Source organism: Sus scrofa, chromosome 15 (genome assembly GCF_054392235.1).
Source record: "Sus scrofa isolate SSC_HxYL_T2T_F1_AM1 chromosome 15, Sscrofa_HxYL_maternal_Yorkshire_Landrace_v2.0, whole genome shotgun sequence".
In the NCBI taxonomy this organism is placed as follows: domain Eukaryota; kingdom Metazoa; phylum Chordata; class Mammalia; order Artiodactyla; family Suidae; genus Sus; species Sus scrofa.
Genome location: NC_139397.1, coordinates 149,807,779 through 149,821,873, shown reverse-complemented (window position 1 = coordinate 149,821,873; position 14,095 = coordinate 149,807,779). Strand labels below are relative to the sequence as shown.

Sequence of the window (14,095 nt, the reverse complement as noted above, 5' to 3'; positions counted from 1 at the left end):
CTCTGTGCTGAGACGTGCACACACACCCCCCGACTGAGGCTTCTCCTCCAAAGCCGAGGTGTGAGGTCAGCACACCCTTGGACGGACAGTCTGGGTACAAGCCACTGCATTCGGGGATTGAGTCACGCTTATCACGTGCAAATAAGATGAGGCCCCATGAAAGCCACAGTGTGTGTCAGCCACAAGCTGGTCCTGTCCCTGCCCCAGAAATTCAGGTTTTACACTGAAAGTCAGTACAACCCTAAATGCTCCAAGGCTCCAAATAAGCCTATAACCCTATTTTCTTTTCAGGAACATCACAATATGGATGAATTAGGCTTTCGAACTGTTCTCCGAATTTCTCCTGGGAGACAGCCTATACGCTGAGATTTAGCTTTAACTTGAATGTACCACAATTATGACTATCGGGCTTATTAGCAGCCCCCCAAAAATATGAATTAAGACCTGACCTGAAGCCACAGAGTGTAGCTGGGGCAAAATACGACAAAAAGCCTTGGAGTCTGCTATTCGGGGGTAACAGCCCAGTTTTTCCGATGACAGAGGCACAACATTTTAAATGTGGCTGATGCAATGCCCTGCAGAAAAAAAGGAGGGCAAGAGAAAAACCAAAAAAGCGAGTGGCTTCCAGCAGTGACTCCCCAGACCCCTCAGTGACTGTGGTCTTAAAACATCCAGACCCGCAGCTGCTGAGAAAATTACTTTACTGGACTCAGAATTCAATCATCGGAACCTGAAAACTCCTACCGCTGCTGTAGTTAACATCCGGGGCGATCGGCAGGCTCCAAGCCATGGTTTTCTCAGGAAGCTGCCAGTTCCTAGACGCCTCCTAATTGTGGAAAGTAACATAATGTCTCTTCTATCCAAGGAAATCTTGGTGACTCTATTTCTCTCAGGTTTCGACTGAAATGCCCTCCTGCAACCCCCTCCTCTTTCCCTCTTCTCCCAGGAACAACCTGTTTCAAGGAGCCCCCCGAGAAGAATGTGCGCCCTGCCCTGACCCCCGGGCAGGGCACAGGTGCACCCCCGCGTTAGGGATAAACAGGGAGGGTCTCGGCTTCCACGCGCTGGGTGAGCACCCGCGCCCTTCTGCAGAGGCAGAGCTGGGCGGGATCTGCCGTGTTCACGGGTCTCGCTTTCCGACACTGATGATCCGAGCCGTGTCCCCAACATACCTCACCCGTGGCAGGCAATGGAGGGCAGATACAAGAACCCAGGCTGCTCTGTCACCGAACTGCTACCCTCTCCCAGTGTCCCCACGGCCGCCAGAGTCCCTCGTCTCCCTGCTCCACACTCTGCCCACGCAGAGCCCCCCTCATCTGATCCACGCTGCTTCTCTGCTCAGGGCAGCCCTACCCCAACCCTGACCCCCTGACCCCCCCAAGAGCCTCATGGCCTCTCTCAGTTCAGGGCTCTGCCCGGAAGCTCCAACCACTCACGTGACACCCCCATCCTCCGACGCCCCGTCCTCTGACACCCCCCCTCCTCCGACGCCCCCGTCCTCCGACACCCCCCCCCGCCCTCTGACGCCCCCATCCCCCGATGCCCCCATCCTTGCACACGCTCTTCCCCAGGACCTCAGGGGCCTCAGCCAGGCTTCCCACCACAGCCGCTCCATTTTCTTTTTTCTTTTCCTCTTGAAAATCAAACAATCATTTTATTGCAAGAAATAGGATCCATTTTTAATTTGGTTCTTTTTATGGGCTCAAAAAAGGCTTATGCTTTAAATGTTTTTGAACCACTGGCAAAAATTTTTTTAACAGTGTTTAGTATATATTTAATTATTTTAATTAAATGTTTTAATTACTATATAATACACTTGATTTTTATCATTCTTTTTTTGGGAGGTTATTTTTTTTAATTGTTATTTCCCCCATACAATTTTTTTTCTACTGTACAGCATGGTGACCCAGTTACACATACATGCATACATTCTTTTCTCTCACATGATCATGCTCCATCATAAGAGACTAGACATAGTTCCCAGTGCTACACAGCAGGATCTCATTGCTTATCCACTCCAAATGCAACAGTTTGTATCTATTAATCCCGAGCTCCCCAACCACCCCACTCCCTTCCCCTCCCCTTTGGCAACCACAAGTCTATTCTCCAAGTCCATGAGTTTCTTTTCTGTGGAAAGGTTCATTTGTGCCATATATCAGATTCCAGATATATGTGATATCATATGGTATTTGTCTTTCTGACTTACTTCACTCAGGATGAGTCTCTAGTTCCATCCATGTTGCTGCAAATGGCATTATGTCATTCTTTTTATGGCTGAGTAGTATTCCATTGTGTATATATACCACATCTTCCGAATCTAATCATCTGTCGATGGACATTTGGGTTGTTTCCATGTCTTGGCTATTGTGAACAGAGCTGCAATGAACATGTGGGTGCATGCGGCTTTTTTAAGGAAAGTTTTGTCTGGATATATGCCCAAGAGTGGGATTGCTGGGTCATATGGTAGTTCTATATTTATTTTTTTAAGGAATCTCCATACTGTTCTCCTTAGTGGCTGTACCAGTTTACATTCCCACCAGCAGTGCAGGAGGGTTCCCTTTTCTCCACAGCCCCTCCAGCATTTGTTATTTGTGGACTTATTCATGATGGCCATTCTGACTGGTGTGAGGTGGTATCTCATGGTAGTTTTGATTTGCTTTTCTCTACTAATCAGCGATGTTGAGCATTTTTTCATGTGCTTGTTGGCCATCTGTACCTCCTCCTCGGAAAAATGTCTATTCAGGTCTTTTGCCCATTTTTCAATTGGGTTGTTGGCTTTTTTGCTGTTGAGTTGTATAAGTTGCTTGTATACTCTAGATATTAAGCCCTTGTCAGTTGCATCATTTGAAACTATTTTCTCCCATTCTGTACGTTGTCTTTTTGGTTTCTTTTTGGTTTCCTCTGCTATGCAAAAGCTTGTCAGTTTGATTAGGTCCCATTCGTTTACCTTTGCTTTTATTTCTGTTGCTTTGGGAGACTGACCTGAGAAGATATTCATAAGGTTGATGTCAGAGAATATTCTGCCTCTGTTCTCTTCCAGGAGTTTCACTGTGTCTTGTCTTAGATTTAAGTCTTTAAGCCATTTTGCATTTATTTTCATGCATGGTGTGAGAGTGTGTTCTAATTTCATTGCTTTTCATGCAGCTGTCCAGGTTTCCCAGGAGTACTTGCTGAAAAGACTTTTTCCCATTTTATGTTCTTGCCTCCCCTGCCAAAGATTAATTAACCATAGGTGTCGGGTTTATTTCCGGGTTCTCTGTTCTGTTCCATTGGTCTATATGTCTGTTTCGGTACCAGTACCACACTGTCTTGATGACTGTGGCTTTGTAATATTGCCAAGAAGTCTGGGAGAGTTATGCTTCCTGCTTGGTTTTTGTTCCTCAGAATTGCTTTGGCAATTCTGGGCCTTTTGTGGTTCCATATAAATCTGTGGATTGTTTGTTCTAGTTTTGTGAAAAATGTCATGGGTAATTTGATAGGGATTGCATTGAATCTGTAGATTGCTTTGGGTAGTATGGCCATTTTTACAATATTGATTTTTCCAACCCAGAAGCATGGAATATCTTTCCATTTCGTTACATCTTCTTTAATTTCCTTGATTAATGTTTTATAGTTCTTGGAATATAAGTCCTTTACCTCCCTGGTCAAGTGTATTCCCAGGTATTTGATTTTTTGGGGATGCAATTTTGAAAGGTATTGTATTTTTGTATTCCTTTTCTAATGCTTCATTGTTGGTATACAGAAATGTTACTGATTTCTAAATGTTAATCTTATATCCTGCTACTTTGCTGAATTTGTTGATCAGCTCAAGTAGTTTTTGGGTTGAGTCCTTAGGGTTTGCTATATATAGTATCATGTCATCCGCATACAGTGACAGTTTTACCTCTTTCTTCCTATTTGGATGCCTTTTATTTCTTTTGTTTGTCTAATTGCTGTGGCTAGGACTTCCAGCACTCTGTTGAATAACAGTGGTGAGAGTGGGCATCCTTGTCTTGTTCCAGATTTTAATGGGAAGGCTTCCAGCTGTTCTCCATTGAGTATTACATTTGCTGTGGGTTTGTCATAGATGACAGCGCTCCATTTTCAACACCCCACCCTGCACACACTCACGCCCCTGCCCTGCGATATTCTTGTCCTCGTCATTTACATCAGCTACACACCACACCCGCACTTGACCGAGCGCTGTCTGTTGGCAACCTCCGTCTCCCCCCAACACCATTAGCGCCAGGAAGCAAGTCTGTGCCTGTTTGGTCACCACTGATTCCCCAAAGCACAGGAGAGCCACACAACAGGGACCCGCTGAGCCGCGAGTGGGTGAATGAAGGAATGAGCCAAAGAAGAGAGAACCTCCGAGAGGCAGGGTGTCTGTCATCCGGGAGGGCGGAGGGAGGGATGGAGAAGCAGCGGATGAGGAAGGAAAACAAAGTCACCGGGAGCTGAGAAAGGTGACACTCAGGCTGCAGCAACAGGCCACACGGCTCAAACACGCGGGCATGACACTCTAGTGACAGCCCCCGCTAAGGCGGCCCGGGCTCCTGCCGCCCACCCACACCTGGAGCTGGGCCCTTTGCACGACCAGCGCCAAGGTATGCGGTGCGGGGGACAAGCAGGAGCAGACACAGGCCCGGCCTGAGGGCGGGCACCACACCCGTGCACACACTCACACGCGCACGCCCGGCTCCAGGACGGATGTGAGCAGCTCAAAGCCAGACAGCCGCTCCCCATAGGGAAGCAGAGGGCTCGCATTTTCATGGAAAACCAGACATTTGATCTGTCCTGGACGAGCTGTTAAGCTTTGCACGAATGTTGGAGATTATTCTTGAAGGGAAAAAAAGTCAAAGCAATGAGAAATGCAAGGTGCTTTAGCATTATAAGCTTTAAAATTAAAAGCTGAGGCTCGCTGGCAGGCAAGCAAGTAACAGGAAGGAAACAAAGCTCTGAGTCCTACAGGATGAGCCAAAAACGCCTCTGCAGCCAAGCCCTGGAGCGCTCGAAGGCAGCCCAGAGGGGCTCTGGGCTCCAAAGGCATCTCCCCACCTGGCGACGGTTCTGGAAAGCCGACCCCCTGCCTCTGAGGATGCACGGAGCCAGGCGCGCCCAGCAGACCTGCCTCCCCATTCCACCCTCCAAGTTCAAGTGCACACAGCTCACTTATCAGGAGTGAAAGTGCAAGTTTGGTTCCAGGCTGCTGACAGCCTTTTCTTCCACAAAGAAAGCCGGAGCCTGGAGGACAGGGGTCACTACAGGGCTGGAGCTCTGAGCTGGGCCAGCGCCGCACAGCCTGCCCCAGCCTGGGGTTTGTGAGGACACCTTTCACCACGACATCCCACCCGGCGCGCAGAACACACAGAGAGAGGAGGATAAGAGGAAAGGCAGCCGTTTCAAGCGGCCTTTCAACCGAGATGCCGTCCAGAGACCCATTCATCCAGCGCCTCTGCGGGGAAGGGGCGGTCAAGCTCTCATTTCAAGTGCAGTGAGGACCTAACGAGGGTCGGCGCCGGCGACCTCCGCACCTTCTTCAATGCACCTGCTCAGCACACGCGGTCCTCCCTTGAACTCAGTCCAGCCGGGGGCCGGCAGCACCTGCACAGAAAGGATGCACAGACGATCCCGGCAGCGCGGGAGGCGCCGGCCTCGGCTCCCCCAGAAAACCCTTGGCCGGCGGAGTGCCATTCACCCCGGTGGCTGGTCTCCTGCCATGCCAGCTTGGAGTCAAGCAGAGGAGGATGGGGAAACGGGCAGAAGGCATGAGCAGGGGCAAAAGCACCCCCGGGCTGCTTCGCGGCAGGCTGGCATTCGCCTCCCGCTATCACCTGCCTGGGCTTTGCCGCACTATTTTGCAGAAAAGAGAGAACTCATCTAAGGAACCCCAATCAGGGCGGAATGAGGTTAAAACAAAATGCCTGGACGCTGTGGGAGAGACAGAGAGACGGAAGCCCGCCACCATCCCTGCCTGGGCCCTGATCTGTGTGTGCAGGGGGCTGCTGGGAGCACTTCCACGGCTTTGCTGCACCTGCCTGTCCAGACACAGCTCTGAGGAGGTACTGCCCCGTCCCGTGGGTTATGAGACGAGAAAAGAGACACAGGGCCTCCCAGAGGTTGATGGAAACAACCTGCAGGGGGCACGCATTGTGATCCAACGGAATAACATAAGGCACACAGGGCTATGTGTATCTAAGTAAACTGCTAGCTTGATTAAGCTGCAAGCATTCAGCAAAAAAGGCTTAGGGGGAGTTCCCATCGTGGCACAGTGGTTAACGAATCTGACTAGGAACCATGAGGTTGCAGGTTGGATCCCTGGCCTTGCTCAGTGGGTTAAGGATCCGGCGCTGCCATGAGCTGTGATGTAGGTTGCAGATGAGGCTCAGATCCTGCGTTGCTGTGGCTCTGGCGTAAGCCGGCAGCTACAGCTCCGATTGGACCCCTAGCCTGGGAACCTCCATAGGCCTCGGGAGCGGCCCAAGAAAAGGCAAAAAGACAAAAAAAAAAAAAAAAAAAAAAAAAAAAAAGGATATAGCCCTGAAGCTACATAGGGGATGGAGACCAAAAAAAAAAACGGTCACCAAGAGCCGAGGGCAGGGAATCTTGGGGCAGATCTGACCATTCCTGCACAGGAGAAAAATCCCAAAGCTGAGTGACTTCATGCTGGCCTCCTGGTGCCACTTTCCGAGCATCCCTTTTCATGAGAGGAAAAGACAAAAGAACGAAGCCACAAAAAAAGATGTGGCTGCCTAATGACTTTTAAAACTGGAGTAGGGCGCTTGCCATGTGTTTAATCTGAGCCAGAGTGTAACTTCACTCAACACTGCAAGCAAAATCTTTGTTTTGATGCTTAGCACGAAATGCTACCCAGTTTCCAACGCTCTGACATGTGTCTATACAAGGCGATTAGAGTAAACTCATGAGCAATGGCTGTCCACACCGCTCTAAGACCATTCTCCAGGTGTCTGAGCCAGAAAAGTCAGCCACTAAGCCTTCTGACACAATTCCCTAGGCAACCCCGCTTGATTTCCTGCCTGCCACAAACATGCAGATCTTTATGAACTCTAAAAAGAAGAAAGTCAAAACCTCTTTTGTCAGAATGCGACTGACGGTGGTTTTGAACGAAGTGGACCATTTCTGATTTTTAATGGACGATTACTAGATTGAAAAATAATTCTGCTAAAGTGAAGACGCGCAAAGTAGGGCCGTGACGCCACACCTCTCCGACGCTCATTAACAGCTCGTGGTGTGTTCCGCCTCCCCTCGTTCTCACTATGCTGGCACCACGTGTACATCATTTGTTCGGCTTTGTTTTCCTTTCCAAGACCAGCAGCCAGAGATGCGTCTTTTTTCTGCCCTGTGAACACCGCCATGACTCATCTGAAGCACTGACGACACACATGGGATTGAAGAAACACCCGCATGTGCCAACTTACAGAAGTGGCACAGGGTGGAAGGGAGATCACAGTTAATGCCAAGGACGACAGACAGCCCACCATCCACTCGCCAAGACCTGGGGGGAGGGGGCCTTGGGGGCAGGGCGACACAGCTCACGACCTGCCAGATGCAGGCAGGAGACAGGGGTTAACTGAAGCAAGGGCTACACATTTCTTTCCCATCTGTTTTAAAATATTAATTTTTGTCATCTTTTATTGGAAGCATTTAAAAGTTTTTCATATATATCCAGTTAGGATGCGTCAATATACTTAGATATCATAGAGCCATAAAAAAAGATTATTGCGGAGTTCCTGTCATGGCTCAGTGGAAATGAATCTAACTAGTATCTATAAGGACGCAGGTGCGATCCCTGGCCTCGCTCAGTGGGTTAAGGATCCGGTGTTGCCAGGAGCTGTGGTGTAGGCCACAGACACGGCTCAGATCTGGCGTTGCTGTGGCTGTGGCGGAGGCCAGCAGCTGCAGCTCTGATTGGACCCCTAACCTGGGAACCTCCATATGCTGCAGGTGCGGCCCTAAAAAAAGACAAAAAAAAAAAGATGGTTGATGAAAAGGCAAAGGCACATGAAAATGTCATCATAAAAAGATTCCGTAGGAAAACCTGGACACACCGCTGTACATGTGACACACACACCGACCCTCATAAAACGCAGAGGTGGGGAAAGAGCAAACCTAAAACCTCCCAAAGTCACGGCAGTTGCCTCCAGAGCAAAGGCCCATGGGCGATTTTGCTTCTTCTTCTTTACAGTTTCCCACGCTAAGCATAAAACACGGTGATAATCAGGAAAGCGGCTGAGGGAGTTCCCACTGTGGCTCAGCGGGTTAAGAACCCAACACAGCGCCTGTGAGGATGTATATTGGACCCCTGGCCCTGCTCAGGGGATGAAGGCTCCAGCGTTGTCGCAAGCTGCCGTGTAGGCTGCCGACGAGGCTCTGATCCGGCGTGGCTGTGGCTGCGGTGTAGGCCAGCAACTGCAGCCCGGATTCCACCCCAGCCCAGGCACTTCCATATGCCGCAGGTGCAGCTGCAAAAAGAAAAGGGGAAAAAAAGCGGGGTGGGGGGTGGGGAGAGGGTTGAATTCATTCCCTGCCAAGTCTCCCTTCTGTGATCAACGTTCCCCTCGCTTTTGTCTTCTTTTTCCTATTGAAAAGCCTAAAACCCAGACACGCCTCAGCCGGGCATCCCAGGGCCGGGCTCCTGCTTCCTTGGAGGTAAAGGTGGGCAGAGACCCAAGGTCCACGCGTCTCAGGGCAGAACGCGGCGGGGGACACGGGAGAGGGCTGGTCGCAAGCTCTGGGACTAAAGAGAAGACGGTCCAGCAGAGGAGGACACAACGCCCTGCACGAGGCTGAAGGCTGTTCCCGAAGGAGGGGGCCCCCGTGCTCGGCTCCTCCCTTTCTCCTTGGACCTCCTGAACCAAAGAGGGAGCTGCAGAGAGAGCCAGACGGCCCGACGGTCGGCAGGGCACCACCCCCACCCCGCGAGGCCGGCTGAGCTGGGGCTCAGAGATGCCACGTCTGCTGGCGGGAGAGGAAGCCCCTGAAGAATGGGGGCCCTGGTGAGAAACAGAGCCAGGGGACTGCAGGAGGCAGAACAAGCCCCCCAAAGATGCCCGCATCCTAATCCCCAAACCCTCAGGCTGTGTCACCTTCCTCAGCAAAAGGGACTTGGCAGGCGTGATTACAGCAAGGACCTGAAAGGGGGGGTTCGTTTGGCTCCTCCAGCCGAGCCCAATACCATCACGAGGGTCCTGAGCATCCGGAAGGAGAAGCAGAAGAGAGAGGAGGATGCAATGCTGGAGCCGAGAGCCCAGAGAGAGACGTGAAGATGCTGTGCAGCTGGCTTCCAGGAGGGAGGAAGGGGCCCCGAAGCCCACGGCGGCAAGCAGCGTCTAGAAGCAGGAACAGGTCAGGGGATCAAAGCTCCCCTAGAGCCCCAGGAGGAGCACAGCCCTGCGACACCCTGACTTCAGGACTTCTGACCTCCAGAACTGCAAGAGAATAAATGTGTGTGGTTTGAAGCCACTACGTGTGGGGTAACTTGTTAGAGCAGCCTTAGAAAACTCGTACCGGACCAAGATCAAAGGGACCCTATCAAAGCCCTGGAAATTCCTAGCTCCCTGAAGGAGAGCACAATCTCCTGGGTTAGCACCTGTGTCCCAGCCAACCAGGGGTGTGTGCAAGCCCCAGTGCTGAGGTCTGACACAGCACCACCGAGAACTGGCCGCACACACTCCAGCAGCTCCGTAACCTGCAATAATAACCTGACCCGCAACTGCACCTCCTGGACGCACCCGCACGGTCAGGACCCCCTGGCAGCACTCTGGTGGGCTTGATTCATGGCTACCTTGTAACTCCCATCCTTTCTCCCACCAAAACTTCCAAGGCTTCCTGCTCCATCCCCTTCAAAGATAAATGATGTGTTTTTGGGGGGGTTTTTTGCATCACTATTTTTTTATTACTCAAATGAATTTATCCAATCTGTAGTTGTATAATGCTCAACACAATCCAATTTCACAGGATTTCCATCCCACAGCCCAAGCACATCCCCCCACCCCCTAAACTGTCTCCTCCGGAGACCATAAGTTTTTCAATGTCTGTGAGTCAGTATCTGTTCTGCAAAGAAGTTCAGTCTGTCCTTTTCTCAGATTCCACATGTCAGTGAAAGCATTTGATGTTGGTGTCTCATTGTATGGCTGACTTCACTCAGCATGATAATTTCTAGGTCCATCCATGTTGCTAAAAATGCTGGTATTTCGTTCCTTTTAATGGCTGAGTCATATTCCATTGTGTATATGTACCACGTCTTCTTTCTCCACTCCTATGTCGATGGACATTTAGGTTGTTTCCATGTCTTGGCTATTGAAGATAGTGCTGCAATGAACATTGGAGAACATGTGTCTTTTTGAGTCATGGTTTTCTCTGGATAGATGCCCAGGAGTGGGATTGCTGGATTAAATGGAAGTTCTATTTTTAGTTTTCTGAGGAATCTCCATACAGCTTTCCACAGTGATTGCACCAATTTACAATCCCACCAACAGTGTACTAGGGTTCCTTTTTCTCCACACCCTCTCCAGCACTTATTGTTTGTAGACTTTTTTGGATGCTGGCCATTCTGGCTGGTGTAAGGTGGTACCTCAGAGTGGTTTTGATTTGCATTTCTCTAATAATGAGTGATGCTGAACATCTTTGCATGTGTTTTTTGGCCAGCTGTATGTCTTCTTTGGAGAACTGTCTGTTTAGATCCTCTGCCCATTTTTGGATGGGGTTGTTTGTTTTTTTGGTATGGAGCTGCAGAAGGTGTTTATAAATTTTGGAGATGAATCCCTTGTCAGTCGATCCGCTTGCAAAGATGTTCTCCCATTTTGTAGGTTGTCTTTTAATTTTGTTTAGGGTTTCCTTTGTTGTACAGAAACTTTGAAGTTTGATTAGGTCCCATTTGTTTATTTTTCTTTTTATTGTCCATACTCTAAGAGGTGGATCTGAGAAGATGTTCCTGTCGTTTATGCCAGAGAGTGTTTAGCCTGTGTTTTCCTCTAGGAGTTTTATAGTGTCTGGTCTTCTGTCTAGGTCTTTAATCCATTTGGAGTTTATTTTTGTGTATGGTGTTAGGGAGTGTTCTAATTTCATTCTTTTCCATGTGGCTGTCCAGTTTTCCCAGCACCACTTATGGAACAAGCTGTCCTTTCTCCATTGCATATTCTTGCCTCCTTTGTCATAGATTAGTTGGCTGTGGGTGCGTGGGTTGAATTCTGGGCTTTCTATCCTGTTCCACTGATCTGTCTTTGTGTCAGTACCATGTGAAACAAGTGACCGCACCTGCAGCATATGGAAGTTCCCAAGCCAGGGGGCGAGCCACAGCCACTGCAGAAGCAACACCGAGTAGTTATGCTGCGAGCCACACGGGAAGCCCAATGACAAATGTCTTGACACCGACAAGAGGCATACGACACGTGTGCGGGCTGCTGGGCCTTCTTTTCTAACTTAGGTGCTGATTCCTGCCTCCTCAACCCTACTTGACCCCAAAGCCACACTGAGGCTTAGAGTGAGGAGGCAACACACCTTACTCTAATCTTCCAAGGATTCTGGAAATCCACCCTCCTCCCCCGTAAGGCACACACAGCCTTGGCCCAGCCAGACCACGGCACCATGGCAGCTCTGTGCCCTCTGCCAACAGCTCAGATGGGTTGCCTGCCCAGCCTCCCTCCCCGCAAGGTTCAAACTCTCCTCCTGACACTGCCCACAGCCCCGGCTCACAGGTCAGGCCAAGGGGATGAAACGCATGCTGGTCCCCAAGAAGGGCCACAGGCAAATGCTGTGCGCCTCACGGCAAGGATCCCAGGTGGGGACAGGTCAGTGCAATGATGAGAATAACCTGAACCCAGAGGGTCACCGTTCCCTCCCAGCTCTCGAGCACTCTGTCCTGTGTCCCACGGGCTGCACACATACCTCTGTCCTGTGCCCCCTGGGTACATCTGCAGTGGACACCACAGGCTCAGCGGCTCAGGCAGACCTGGATCCCAAGCCGGACTCCTCCATTCACCACCTGCAGGAGCTGACGTGACACTCCTATACTCTCGATCCCTACCTGCCGCCAGAGTGTGGATTTTAATGTCAGTTATTATCATGGGAAGCCAATGGACATCAAATTCTTGGCACACGGGAGATGCCGATATTACAGCCACCAGCACAGAGCCCCCGCCAGCATGTGGCAGAGAAATACGAGTTCCCTGGAGAAGACTTAACAACAACGCCCTCCCACAACATAAAAGGACCAGTGTTCCAACGATGCCAGGGCAACAAAGGGGCTTTTCTCACAGCACAGCGCGGCTGGAAATCTTAGCAGGCGGCAGAGCGGGCTCGGAGCCACGCCCCGAGGAGCCAGGGGCCTCGGAAACAACGGACGAGGAAGGAGCAAGCAAAACACACAGCAGGCCCATCAAGTCATCAATAGCCCAACGGTGACCCATCCTGTGTGTCCGGCGCAAGGCCACCGGCCACACCCGAGCCACGGAGGGGAGCCCTCGCAAAGGTCCCGCGGGAAGGGAGGGGGGCAAAGGCGACCTGTCGAGAAGCCTGCGGTGCGGACTCCGCGACAATGACCATCTAGGCGCCCTCTCCCTACGTGGTCCCACAGGCGGGGCTTCTACGTTCCCCCGAGTTCTAGGGGCCTCTCCACCCCACGCGCTGAGTCCACACCTGCCATGCGAAGTCCATAATCTCTGTCCTCCCAAGGCCTGAGGAGTCACACCCGGCAGCGGAAGGACAGGAGTCTGCAGGTGGCGGTCCGTCCCCCGGCCTGCTGGGAGGAGGCACAGGTTCCGTCCAGCAGCTGGGCTGGCAGAGGCCAGCCAGCCAGCCCCCTCCCTCCGCAAAGGGTGCAACACCCAGTGCGGGGGTGGGGAAGGGAGGACCCATTCTCCTCAGCAGAGGATAGACTGATAGAAACTTTCTGGAATCAATGCAACCATACGTTATCTTTATTCCAAAAAAAACCCCTTTTAGATGCATGTATGTGCACAGCTGATTCACGCGGTGGCACACCTGCCACTCATACAACATTATAAGTCAACTTATAAGGACTGGAGTCCAATAAAATTTTTAAAAATTAAAATTAAAAAATGGATACATGGGAGTTCCCATTGTGACTCAGTGGACACCTGCGGTGAGCTGTGGTGTAGGCGGCCGATGCGGCCAGGATCCCACGTTGCTGCGGCTGTGGTGTAGGCCAGCAGCTTCAGTTCCGAATCGACCCCTAGGCCTGGGAACCTCCATATGCCATGGATGTGGCCCTAAGAAACAAAATACATCCCCTGCTGCCCCTGCCGCCCCTGCACACGGAGAATCACGCCTGGGCAGTGGCTTGACATCCTGACTCCTCCCAGAATCCCACACACCCGCCACTTCTGGTCGCCCAGGGATTCTGCAACCTCCGGTCCCCTACCTATTGCTACCGGTCACCGCTGCCACAAACGAAACACTAAGGGGGCACAGGAGAACTACGGCTCCACTTTCACCTGATGTGGTTTCATGGACGACTCCAAGGGGACAGCGTTTCCATGTCAGGAGAAAAACCAGACTGGACACCCCCCCGCCCCCCGCAACCAGCCACTGTCACAGCCCCACTGTTTCATTCCACTGGCGGACCTTTGCCTCTACTGCTTTGGGACAAATGCTACCAGAATTCACCCATCTTCACTTACAATTTGCAAGGCAACCAGTGTTCCGTTACCTTCGGGCTTCCTACGCATCCAACTATTCTCAGCCTAACGAAGCAACAAGCAAACTTCGATCCTCAGGATGGCAGTGAACTTTCTCACTCTGTCCCCGTATCTCACGTCCTCCTCTGCATCCCCTTTTGATTGACTGATTGATTATTTTTGCTTTTTAGGGCCGCACTTGTGGCACACGGAACTTCCCAGGCTAGGGGTCGAATCGGAGCTACAGCTGTCAGCCTACACCACAGCCCCAGCCACGTCAGGTCTGAGCTGCATCTGCAACCTGCCCCACAGCTCAGGGCAATGCCAGATCCTTAACCCACTGAGTGAGGCCAGGGATCAAACCTGTGACCTCATGGTTCCCAGTCGGATGTGTTTCCGCTGCGCCACGACGGGAACTCCCCCTTTTGATTTTAATCCATGCACAACAATCTCGTAAA

General features: G+C 51.1%; 1 protein-coding gene and 1 long non-coding RNA gene across 6 annotated transcripts in view; both read right to left on the bottom strand.

Annotated features, from left to right (window-relative positions):
• AGAP1 (ArfGAP with GTPase domain, ankyrin repeat and PH domain 1) overlaps positions 1–14,095 on the bottom strand; it is a 558,467-nt gene that overhangs the window by 516,076 nt on the left and 28,296 nt on the right. The gene's annotated exons all lie outside the window — the stretch shown is intronic.
• Positions 9,873–12,147, bottom strand: LOC146396214 (uncharacterized). The gene is made up of 2 exons (XR_014829149.1): positions 11,887–12,147; positions 9,873–11,301 (listed from the first exon to the last, which is right to left on the bottom strand). It is a non-coding gene; the product is annotated as an uncharacterized LOC146396214 (long non-coding RNA).